We start from the raw sequence: 13,091 nt of genomic DNA on the forward strand, positions 1-13,091 counted from the left end.
TCGGAATTAAATACGAAAGGCACAATGCCGACTTAAGTAAATGAAAACTGACTCTTCTTACTGTCTATGTTTTGGACCATTCCTGTGACACTAGTTATAGATTCCGATGCTTCACATCAGGTTTACTGTATCCCTCTGACCCTCTTATTGACGATGAAACACAGAAATTGCATCGGAATACAAGCAAAAGGCAAAATGCCGACTTAAGTAGAAGAAGACTGACTCCTCTTACTGTCTATGATTTGAACTATTCCTGTGACACTAGTTATAGATTCCGAAGTTTCACTTCAGGTTTACTGTATCCCTCTTACCTTCTTTTTGACGATGAAACACCGAAATTGCATCGGAATTAAATACAAAAGGCACAATGCCGACTCAGGTACAAGAAGACTGGCTCTTCTTACTGTCTATGTTTTAACCTTTCCTGTGAGACAGGTTTTAGATTCCGATGCTTCACTTCAGGTTTACTGTATCCCTTGGCCCTCCTTATTGACGACGAAACACAGAAAGTGGATCGGCATTAAATACAAAAGGCACAATGCCGACTGAAGTACAAGAAATCTGACTCTTCTTACTGTCCATGTTTTGAACATCGCCTTTGACACTAATTATAGATTCCGATGCTTCACTTCAGGTTTACTGTATCCCTCTGACCTTCTCATTGACGATGAAACACAGAAATTGCATCGGAATTAAATAAGAATGGCACAATGCCGACTTAAGTAAAAGAAAACTGACTCTTCTTACTGTCTATGTTTTGAACCATTCCTGTGACACTAGTTATAGATTCCGATGCTTCACTTCACGTTTACTGTATCCCTCTGACCTTCTTATTGACGATGAAACACAGAAATTTAATCGGAATTAAATACAAAAGGCACAATGCCGACTTAAGTACAAGAAATCTGACTCTTCTTATTGTCTCTGTTTTGAACATCTCCTTTGACACTAGTTATAGTTTCCGATGCTTCACTACAGATTTAATGTATCCCTCTGACCTTCTTATTGACGATGAAACACAGAAATTGCATGGGAATTAAATACAAAAGGCACTATGCCGACTTAAGTACAAGTAAACTGACTTTTCTTACTGTCTATGGTTTTAACCATTCCTGTGACACTAGTTATAGATTCCGATGCTTCACTTTACGTTTACTGTATCCCTCTTACCTTCTTATTGACGATGAAACACAGAAATTTAATCGGCATTAAATACAAAAGGCACAATGATGACTTAAGTTCAAGAAAACTGATTCTTCTTAATGTCCATGTTTTGAACCATTCCTGCGACACTAGTTATAGATTCCGATGCTTCACTTCAGGTTTACTGTATCCCTCTGACCTTCTTATTGACGATGAAACACAGAAATTGCATCGGAATTAAATACAAAAGGCACAACGACGACTCAAGTACAAGAAGACGGGCTCTTCTTACAGTCTATATTTTGAACCTTTCCTGTGAGTCCGGTTTTGGATTCAGATGCTTCACATCAGGTTTACTGTATCCCTTGGCCCTTCTTATTGACGACGTAACACAGATATTGCATCGGAATTAAATAAGAAAGGCACAATGCCGACTTAAGTAAAAGTAAAATGACTCTTCTTACTGTCTATGTTTTGAACCATTCCTGTGACACTAGTTATAGATTCCGATGCTTCACTTCACGATTACTGTATCCCTCTGACCTTCTTATTGACGATGAAACACAGAAATTTAATCGGCATTAAATACAAAAGGCACAATGCCGACTTAAGTTCAAGAAAACTGATTCTTCTTAATGTCCATGTTTTGAACCATTCCTGCGACACTAGTTATAGATTCCGATGCTTCACTTCAGGTTTACTGTATCCCTCTGACCTTCTTATTGACGATGAAACACAGAAATTGCATCGGAATTAAATACAAAAGGCACAACGACGACTCAAGTACAAGAAGACGGGCTCTTCTTACAGTCTATATTTTGAACCTTTCCTGTGAGTCCGGTTTTGGATTCAGATGCTTCACATCAGGTTTACTGTATCCCTCTGACCTTCTTATTGACGATGAAACACAGAAATTGCATCGGAATTAAATACAAAAGGCACAATGACGACTCAAGTACAAGAAGACTGGCTCTTCTTACTGTCTATATTTTGAACCTTTCCTGTGTGTCCGGTTTTAGATTCAGATGCTTCACATCAGGTTTACTGTATCCCTTGCCCCTTCTTATTGACGACGTAAGACAGATATTGCATCGGAATTATATAGAAAAGGCACAATGCCGACTTAAATACAAAAAAACTGACTCCTCTTACTGTCTATGTTTTGAACCATTGCTGTGACACTAGTTATAGATTCCGATGCTTCACTTCAGGTTTGCTGTATCACTCTGACCGTCTTATTAACGATGAAACACAGACATTGCATCGGAATTAAATACAAAAGGCACAATGCCGACTTCATTATAATAAAACTGACTCTTCTTACTGTCTATGCTTTGAACCATTCCTGTGGCACTAGTTATAGACTCCGATGCTTTACTTCAGGTTTACTGTATCCTTCTGACCTTCTTATTGACGATGAAACACCATAATTGCATCGGAATTAAATACAAAAGGCACAATGCCGACTTAAGTACAAGTAAACTGACTTTTCTTACTGTCTGTGATTTGAACCATTTGTGTGACACTAGTTATAGATTCCGATGCTTCACTTCAGGTTTACTGTAACCCTCTGACCTTCGTATTGACGATGAAACAGAGAAATTGCATCGGAATTGAATACAAAAGGCACAATGCCGACTTAAGTACAAGAATACTGACTCTTCTTAGTGTCTATGTTTTGAACCATTCCTGTGACACTAGTTATAGATTCCGATGCTTCACTTCAGGTTCACTGTATCCCTCTGAACTTCTTATTGTCGATGAAACATAGAAATCTCATTGGCATTTTATACAAAAGGCACAATGCCGACTCAAGTACAAGAAAATTGATTCTTCTTATTGCCTATGTTTTGAACAATTCCTGTGACACTAGTTATAGATTCCGATGCCTCACTTCATTAATAGTGTATCCCTCTGACCTTCTTATTGACGATGAAACACAGAAATTGCGTCGGAATTAAATACGAAAGGCACAATGCCGACTTAAGTAAATGAAAACTGACTCTTCTTACTGTCTATGTTTTGGACCATTCCTGTGACACTAGTTATAGATTCCGATGCTTCACATCAGGTTTACTGTATCCCTCTGACCCTCTTATTGACGATGAAACACAGAAATTGCATCGGAATACAAGCAAAAGGCAAAATGCCGACTTAAGTAGAAGAAGACTGACTCCTCTTACTGTCTATGATTTGAACTATTCCTGTGACACTAGTTATAGATTCCGAAGTTTCACTTCAGGTTTACTGTATCCCTCTTACCTTCTTATTGACGATGAAACACCGAAATTGCATCGGAATTAAATACAAAAGGCACAATGCCGACTCAGGTACAAGAAGACTGGCTCTTCTTACTGTCTATGTTTTAACCTTTCCTGTGAGACAGGTTTTAGTTTCCGATGCTTCACTTCAGGTTTACTGTATCCCTTGGCCCTCCTTATTGACGACGAAACACAGAAAGTGGATCGGCATTAAATACAAAAGGCACAATGCCGACTGAAGTACAAGAAATCTGACTCTTCTTACTGTCCATGTTTTGAACATCGCCTTTGACACTAATTATAGATTCCGATGCTTCACTTCAGGTTTACTGTATCCCTCTGACCTTCTCATTGACGATGAAACACAGAAATTGCATCGGAATTAAATAAGAAAGGCACAATGCCGACTTAAGTAAAAGAAAACTGACTCTTCTTACTGTCTATGTTTTGAACCATTCCTGTGACACTAGTTATAGATTCCGATGCTTCACTTCACGTTTACTGTATCCCTCTGACCTTCTTATTGACGATGAAACACAGAAATTTAATCGGCATTAAATACTTAAGGCACAATGCCGACTTAAGTACAAGAAATCTGACTCTTCTTATTGTCTCTGTTTTGAACATCTCCTTTGACACTAGTTATAGATTCCGATGCTTCACTACAGATTTAATGTATCCCTCTGACCTTCTTATTGACGATGAAACACAGAAATTGCATGGGAATTAAATACAAAAGGCACTATGCCGACTTAAGTACAAGTAAACTGACTTTTCTTACTGTCTATGGTTTTAACCATTCCTGTGACACTAGTTATAGATTCCGATGCTTCACTTTACGTTTACTGTATCCCTCTGACCTTCTTATTGACGATGAAACACAGAAATTTAATCGGCATTAAATACAAAAGGCACAATGCCGACTTAAGTTCAAGAAAACTGATTCTTCTTAATGTCCATGTTTTGAACCATTCCTGCGACACTAGTTATAGATTCCGATGCTTCACTTCAGGTTTACTGTATCCCTCTGACCTTCTTATTGACGATGAAACACAGAAATTGCATCGGAATTAAATACAAAAGGCACAATGACGACTCAAGTACAAGAAGACTAGCTCTTCTTACTGTCTATATTTTGAACCTTTCCCGTGAGTCCGGTTTTAGATTCAGATGCTTCACATCAGGTTTACTGTATCCCTTGGCCCTTCTTATTGACGACGTAACACAGATATTGCATCGGAATTAAATAAGAAAGGCACAATGCCGACTTAAGTAAAAGAAAACTGACTCTTCTTACTGTCTATGTTTTGAACCATTCCTGTGACACTAGTTATAGATTCCGATGCTTCACTTCACGATTACTGTATCCCTCTGACCTTCTTATTGACGATGAAACACAGAAATTTAATCGGCATTAAATACAAAAGGCACAATGCCGACTTAAGTTCAAGAAAACTGATTCTTCTTAATGTCCATGTTTTGAACCATTCCTGTGACACTAGTTATAGATTCCGATGCTTCACTTCAGGTTTACTGTATCCCTCTGACCTTCTTATTGACGATGAAACACAGAAATTGCATCGGAATTAAATACAAAAGGCACAATGACGACTCAAGTACAAGAAGACTGGCTCTTCTTACTGTCTATATTTTGAACCTTTCCTGTGTGTCCGGTTTTAGATTCAGATGCTTCACATCAGGTTTACTGTATCCCTTGGCCCTTCTTATTGACGACGTAAGACAGATATTGCATCGGAATTATATAGAAAAGGCACAATGCCGACTTAAATACAAAAAAACTGACTCCTCTTACTGTCTATGTTTTGAACCATTGCTGTGACACTAGTTATAGATTCCGATGCTTCACTTCAGGTTTGCTGTATCACTCTGAACTTCTTATTGACGATGAAACACAGAAATTTAATCGGCATTAAATACAAAAGGCACAATGCCGACTTAAGTACAACAAATCTGACTCTTCTTACTGTCTATGTTTTGAACATCTCCTTTGACACTAGTTATAGATTCCGATGCTTCACTTTAGGTTTACTGTATCCCTCTGACCTTCTTATTGACGATGAAACACAGAAATTGCATCGGAATTAAATACGAAAGGCACAATGCCGACTTAAGTAAAAGAAAACTGACTCTTCTTACTGTCTATGTTTTGAACCATTCCTGTGAAACTAGTTATAGATTCCGATGCTTCACTTTAGGTTTACTGTATCCCTCTGACCTTCTTATTGACGATGAAACACAGAAATTTAATCGGCATTAAATACAAAAGGCACAATGCCGTCTTAAGTACAAGAAAACTGATTCTTCTTAATGTCCATGTTTTGAACCATTCCTGTGACACTAGTTATAGATTCCGATGCTTCACTTCAGGTTTACTGTATCCCTCTGACCTTCTTATTGACGATGAAACACAGAAATTGCATCGGAATTAAATACAAAAGGCACAATGACGACTCAAGTACAAGAAGACTGGCTCTTCTTACTGTCTATATTTTGAACCTTTCCTGTGTGTCCGGTTTTAGATTCAGATGCTTCACATCAGGTTTACTGTATCCCTTGGCCCTTCTTATTGACGACGTAAGACAGATATTGCATCGGAATTATATAGAAAAGGCACAATGCCGACTTAAATACAAAAAAACTGACTCCTCTTACTGTCTATGTTTTGAACCATTGCTGTGACACTAGTTATAGATTCCGATGCTTCACTTCAGGTTTGCTGTATCACTCTGACCGTCTTATTGACGATGAAACACAGACATTGCATCGGAATTATATACAAAAGGCACAATGCCGACTTCATTATAATAAAACTGACTCTTTTTACTGTCTATGCTTTGAACCATTCCTGTGGCACTAGTTGTAGACTCCGATGCTTTACTTCAGGTTTACTGTATCCTTCTGACCTTCTTATTGACGATGAAACACCATAATTGCATCGGAATTAAATACAAAAGGCACAATGCCGACTTAAGTACAAGTAAACTGACTTTTCTTACTGTCTGTGATTTGAACCATTTGTGTGACACTAGTTATAGATTCCGATGCTTCACTTCAGGTTTACTGTAACCCTCTGACCTTCGTATTGACGATGAAACAGAGAAATTGCATCGGAATTGAATACAAAAGGCACAATGCCGACTTAAGTACAAGAATACTGACTCTTCTTAGTGTCTATGTTTTGAACCATTCCTGTGACACTAGTTATAGATTCCGATGCTTCACTTCAGGTTCACTGTATCCCTCTAAACTTCTTATTGACGATGAAACACAGAAATTTAATCGGCATTAAATACAAAAGGCACAATGCCGGCTTAAGTACAACAAATCTGACTCTTCTTACTGTCTATGTTTTGAACATCTCCTTTGACACTAGTTATAGATTCCGATGCTTCACTTTAGGTTTACTGTATCCCTCTGACCTTCTTATTGACGATGAAACACAGAAATTGCATCGGAATTAAATACGAAAGGCACAATGCCGACTTAAGTAAAAGAAAACTGACTCTTCTTACTGTCTATGTTTTGAACCATTCCTGTGACACTAGTTATAGATTCCAATGCTTCACTTTAGGTTTACTGTATCCCTCTGACCTTCTTATTGACGATGAAACACAGAAATTTAATCGGCATTAAATACAAAAGGCACAATGCCGTCTTAAGTACAAGAAAACTGACTCTTCTTACTGTCTATGTTTTGAACATCTCCTTTGACACTAGTTATAGATTCCGATGCTTCACTTCAGGTTTACTGTATCCCTCTGACCTTCGTATTGACGATGAAACACAGAAATTACATGGGAATTAAATACAAAAGGCACTACGCCGAGTTAAGTTCAAGTAAAGTGACTTTTCTTACTGTCTATGGTTTTAACCATTCCTGGGACAATAGTTATAGATTCCGATGCTCCACTTCAGGTATACTGTACCCCTCTGTCATTATTGACGATGAAACACAGAAATTGCACCGGAATTAAATACAAAAGGCACAATGCCGACTTATGTACAAGGAAACTGACTCTTCTTACTGTCTGTGTTTTGAACCATTCCTGTGACACTAGTTATAGATTCCGATGCTTCACTTCAGGTTTACTGTATCCCTCTGACCTTCTTATTGACGATGAAACACAGAAATTGCCTCGGAATTAAATACAAAAGGCACAATGCCGACTTAAGTACGAGAAAACTGACGCTTCTTACTGTTTGTGTTTTGAACCACTCCTGTGACACTAGTTGTAGATTCTGATGCTTCACTTCAGGTTTACTGTATCTCTCTGACCTTCTTATTGACGATGAAACACAGAAATTGCATCGGAATACAAGCAAAAGGCAAATGCCGACTTAAGTACAAGAAGACTGACTCTTCTTACTGTCTATGATTTGGACTATTCCTGTGACACTAGTTATAGATTCCGAAGTTTCACTTCAGGTTTAGTGTATCCCTCTTACCATCTTATTGATGATGAAACACCGAAATTGCATCGGAAATAAATACAAAAGGCACAATGCCGACTCAAGTACAAGAAGACTGGCTCTTCTTACTGTCTATGTTTTAACCTTTCCTGTGAGACAGGTTTTAGATTCCGATGCTTCACTTCAGGTTTACTGTATCCCTTGGCCCTCCTTATTGACGACGAAACACAGAAAGTGGATCGGCATTAAATACAAAAGGCACAATGCCGACTTAAGTACAAGAAATCTGACTCTTCTTACTGTCCATGTTTTGAACATCGCCTTTGACACTAGTTATAGATTCCGATGCTTCACTTCAGGTTTACTGTATCCCTCTGACCTTCTCATTGACGATGAAACACAGAAATTGCATCGGAATTAAATAAGAAAGGCACAATGCCGACTTAAGTAAAAGAAAACTGACTCTTCTTACTGTCTATGTTTTGAACCATTCCTGTGACACTAGGTACAGATTCCGATGCTTCACTTCACGTTTACTGTATCCCTCTGACCTTCTTATTGACGATGAAACACAGAAATTTAATCGTCATTAAATACAAAACGCACAATGCCGACTTAAGTACAAGAAATCTGACTCTTCTTACTGTCTCTGTTTTGAACATCTCCTTTGACACTAGTTATAGATTCCGATGCTTCACTACAGATTTAATGTATCCCTCTGACCTTCTTATTGACGATGAAACACAGAAATTGCATGGGAATTAAATACAAAAGGCACTATGCCGACTTAAGTACAAGTAAACTGACTTTTCTTACTGTCTATGGTTTTAACCATTCCTGTGATACTAGTTATAGATTCCGATGCTTCACTTCACGTTTACTGTATCCCTCTGACCTTCTTATTGACGATGAAACACAGAAATTTAATCGGCATTAAATACAAAAGGCACAATGCCGACTTAAGTTCAAGAAAACTGATTCTTCTTAATCTCCATGTTTTGAACCATTCCTGTGACACTAGTTATAGATTCCGATGCTTCACTTCAGGTTTACTGTATCCCTCTGACCTTCTTATTGACGATGAAACACAGAAATTGCATCGGAATTAAATACAAAAGGCACAATGACGACTCAAGTACAAGAAGACTGGCTCTTCTTACTGTCTATATTTTGAACCTTTCCTGTGCGTCCGGTTTTAGATTCCGATGCTTCACATCAGGTTTACTGTATCCCTTGGCCCTTCTTATTGACGACGTAACACAGATATTGCATCGGAATTAAATAAGAAAGGCACAATGCCGACTTAAGTAAAAGAAAACTGACTCTTCTTACTGTCTATGTTTTGAACCATTCCTGTGACACTAGTTATAGATTCCGATGCTTCACTTCACGTTTACTGTATCCCTCTGACCTTCCTATTGACGATGAAACACAGAAATTTAATCCGCATTAAATACAAAAGGCACAATGCCGACTTAAGTTCAAGAAAACTGATTCTTCTTAATGTCCATGCTTTGAACCATTCCTGTGACACTAGTTATAGATTCCGATGCTTCACTTCAGGTTTACTGTATCCCTCTGACCTTCTTATTGACGATGAAACACAGAAATTGCATCGGAATTAAATACAAAAGGCACAATGACGACTCAAGTACAAGAAGACTGGCTCTTCTTACTGTCTATATATTGAACCTTTCCTGTGAGTCCGGTTTTAAATTCAGATGCTTCACATCAGGTTTACTGTATCCCTTGGCCCTTCTTATTGACGACGTAACACAGATATTGCATCGGAATTATATAGAAAAGGCACAATGCCGACTTAAATACAAAAAAACTGACTCCTCTTACTGTCTATGTTTTGAACCATTGCTGTGACACTAGTTATAGATTCCGATGCTTCACTTCAGGTTTGCTGTATCACTCTGACCGTCTTATTGACGATGAAACACAGACATTGCATCGGAATTAAATACAAAAGGCACAATGCCGACTTCTTTATAATAAAACTGACTCTTCTTACTGTCTATGCTTTGAACCATTCCTGTGGCACTAGTTAAAGACTCCGATGCTTCACTTCAGGTTTACTGTATCCTTCTGACCTTCTTATTGACGATGAAACACCGAAATTGCATCGGAATTAAATACAAAAGGCACAATGCCGACTTAAGTACAAGTAAACTGACTTTTCTTACTGTCTATGATTTGAACCGTTTGTGTGACACTAGTTATAGATTCCGATGCTTCACTTCAGGTTTACTGTAACCCTCTGACCTTCGTATTGACGATGAAACAGAGAAATTGCATCGGAATTGAATACAAAAGGCACAATGCCGACTTAAGTACAAGAATACTGACTCTTCTTAGTGTCTATGCTTTGAACCATTCCTGTGACACTAGTTATAGATTCCGATGCTTCACTTCAGGTTCACTGTATCCCTCTGAACTTCTTATTGTCGATGAAACATAGAAATTCCATCGGCATTTTATACAAAAGGCACAATGACGACTCAAGTACAAGAAAATTGATTCTTCTTATTGCCTATGTTTTGAACAATTCCTGTGACACTAGTTATAGATTCCGATGCCTCACTTCAGGAATACTGTATCCCTCTGACCTTCTTATTGACGATGAAACACAGAAATTGCATCGGAATTGAATACGAAAGGCACATTGCCGACTTAAGTAAATGAAAACTGACTCTTCTTACTGTCTATGTTTTGGACCATTCCTGTGACACTAGTTATAGATTCCGATGCTTCACTTCAGGTTTACTGTATCCCTCTGACCCTCTTATTGACGATGAAACACAGAAATTTAATCGGCATTAAATACAAAAGGCACAATGCCGACTTAAGTACAACAAATCTGACTCTTCTTACTGTCCATGTTTTGAACATCTCCTTTGACACTAGTTATAGATTCCGATGCTTCACTTCAGGTTTACTGTATCCCTCTGACCTTCTTATTGACGATGAAACACAGAAATTACATGGGAATTAAATACAAAAGGCACTATGCCGAGTTAAGTTCAAGTAAACTGACTTTTCTTAATGTCTATGGTTTTAACCATTCCTGTGACACTAGTTATAGATTCCGATGCTCCACTTCAGGTATACTGTATCCCTCTGACCTTCTCATTGACGATGAAACACAGAAATTGCATCGGAATTAAATAAGAAAGGCACAATGCCGACTTAAGTAAAAGAAAACTGACTCTTCTTACTGTCTATGTTTTGAACCATTCCTGTGACACTAGTTATAGTTTCCGATACTTCACTTCACGTTTACTGTATCCCTCTGACCTTCTTATTGACGATGAAACACAGAAATTTAATCGGCATTAAATACAAAAGGCACAATGCCGACTTAAGTACAAGAAATCTGACTCTTCTTACTGTCTCTGTTTTGAACATCTCCGTTGACACTAGTTATAGATTCCGATGCTTCACTACAGATTTAATGTATCCCTCTGACTTTCTTGTTGACGATGAAACACAGAAATTGCATGGGAATTAAATACAAAAGGCACTATGCCGACTTAAGTACAAGTAAACTGACTTTTCTTACTGTCTATGTTTTGAACCATTCCTGTGACACTAGTTATAGATTCCGATGCTTCACTTCAGGTTTACTGTATCCCTCTGACCTTCTTATTGACGATGAAACACAGAAATTTAATCGGCATTAAATACAAAAGACACAATGCCGTCTTAAGTACAAGAAAACTGACTCTTCTTACTGTCTATGTTTTGAACATCTCCTTTGACACTAGTTATAGATTCCGATGCTTCACTTCAGGTTTACTGTATCCCTCTGACCTTATTGACGATGAAACACAGAAATTACATGGGAATTAAATACAAAAGGCACTATGCCGAGTTAAGTTCAAGTAAACTGACTTTTCTTACTGTCTATGGTTTTAACCATTCCTGTGACACTAGTTATAGATTCCGATGCTCCACTTCAGGTATACTGTATCCCTCTGACCTTCTGATTGACGATGACACACAGAAATTGCATCGGAATTAAATACAAAAGGCACAATGCCAACTTAAGTACAAGAAAACTGACTCTTCTTACTGTCTATGTTTTGAAACATTCCTGTCACACTAGTTATAGATGCCGATACTTCACTTCAGGTTTACTGTATCGCTCTAACCTTCTTATTGACGATGAAACACAGAAATTGCATCGAAATTAAATATAAAAGGCACAATGCCGACTTAAGTACAAGAAAACTGACTCTTCTTACTGTCTATACTTTGAACCATTCCTGTGACACTTGTCATAGTTTCCGATGCTTCATCTCAGGTTTACTGTTTCCCTCTGACCTTATTGACGATGAAACACAGAAATTGCATTGGAATTAAATACAAAAGGCACAAAGCCGACTTAAGTACAAGGAAACTGACTCTTCTTACTGTCTGTGTTCTGGACCATTCCTGTGTCACTAGTTATAGATTCCGATGCTTCACTTCAGGTTTACTGTATCCCTCTGGCCTTCTTATTGACGATGAAACACAGAAATTGCCTCGGAATTAAATACAAAAGGCACAATGCCGACTTAAGTACGAGAAAACTGACGCTTCTTACTGTTTGTGTTTTGAACCACTCCTGTGACACTAGTTGTAGATTCCGATGCTTCACTTCAGGTTTACTGTATCCCTCTGACCTTCTTATTGACGATCAAACACAGAAATTGCATCGGAATACAAGCAAAAGGCAAAATGCCGACTTAAGTACAAGAAGACTGACTCTTCTTACTGTCTATGATTTGAACTATTCCTGTGACACTAGTTATAGATTCCGAAGTTTCACTTAAGGTTTACTCTATCCCTCTTACCTTCTTATTGACGATGAAACACCGAAATTGCATCGGAATTAAATACAAAAGGCACAATGCCGACTCAGGTACAAGAAGACTGGCTCTTCTTACTGTCTATGTTTTACCCTTTCCTGTGAGACAGGTATTAGATTCCGATGCTTCACTTCAGGTTTACTGTATCCCTTGGCCCTAATTATTGACGACGAAACACAGAAAGTGGATCGGCATTAAATACAAAAGGCACAATGCCGACTTAAGTACAAGAAATCTGACTCTTCATACTGTCCATGTTTTGAACATCGCCTTTGACACTAGTTATAGATTCCGATGCTTCACTTCAGGTTTACTGTATCCCTCTGACCTTCTCATTGACGATGAAACACAGAAATTGCATCGGAATTAAATACGAAAGGCACAATGCCGACTTAAG

This window comes from Schistocerca americana, unplaced genomic scaffold (genome assembly GCF_021461395.2).
Source record: "Schistocerca americana isolate TAMUIC-IGC-003095 unplaced genomic scaffold, iqSchAmer2.1 HiC_scaffold_33, whole genome shotgun sequence".
NCBI lineage: Eukaryota > Metazoa > Arthropoda > Insecta > Orthoptera > Acrididae > Schistocerca > Schistocerca americana.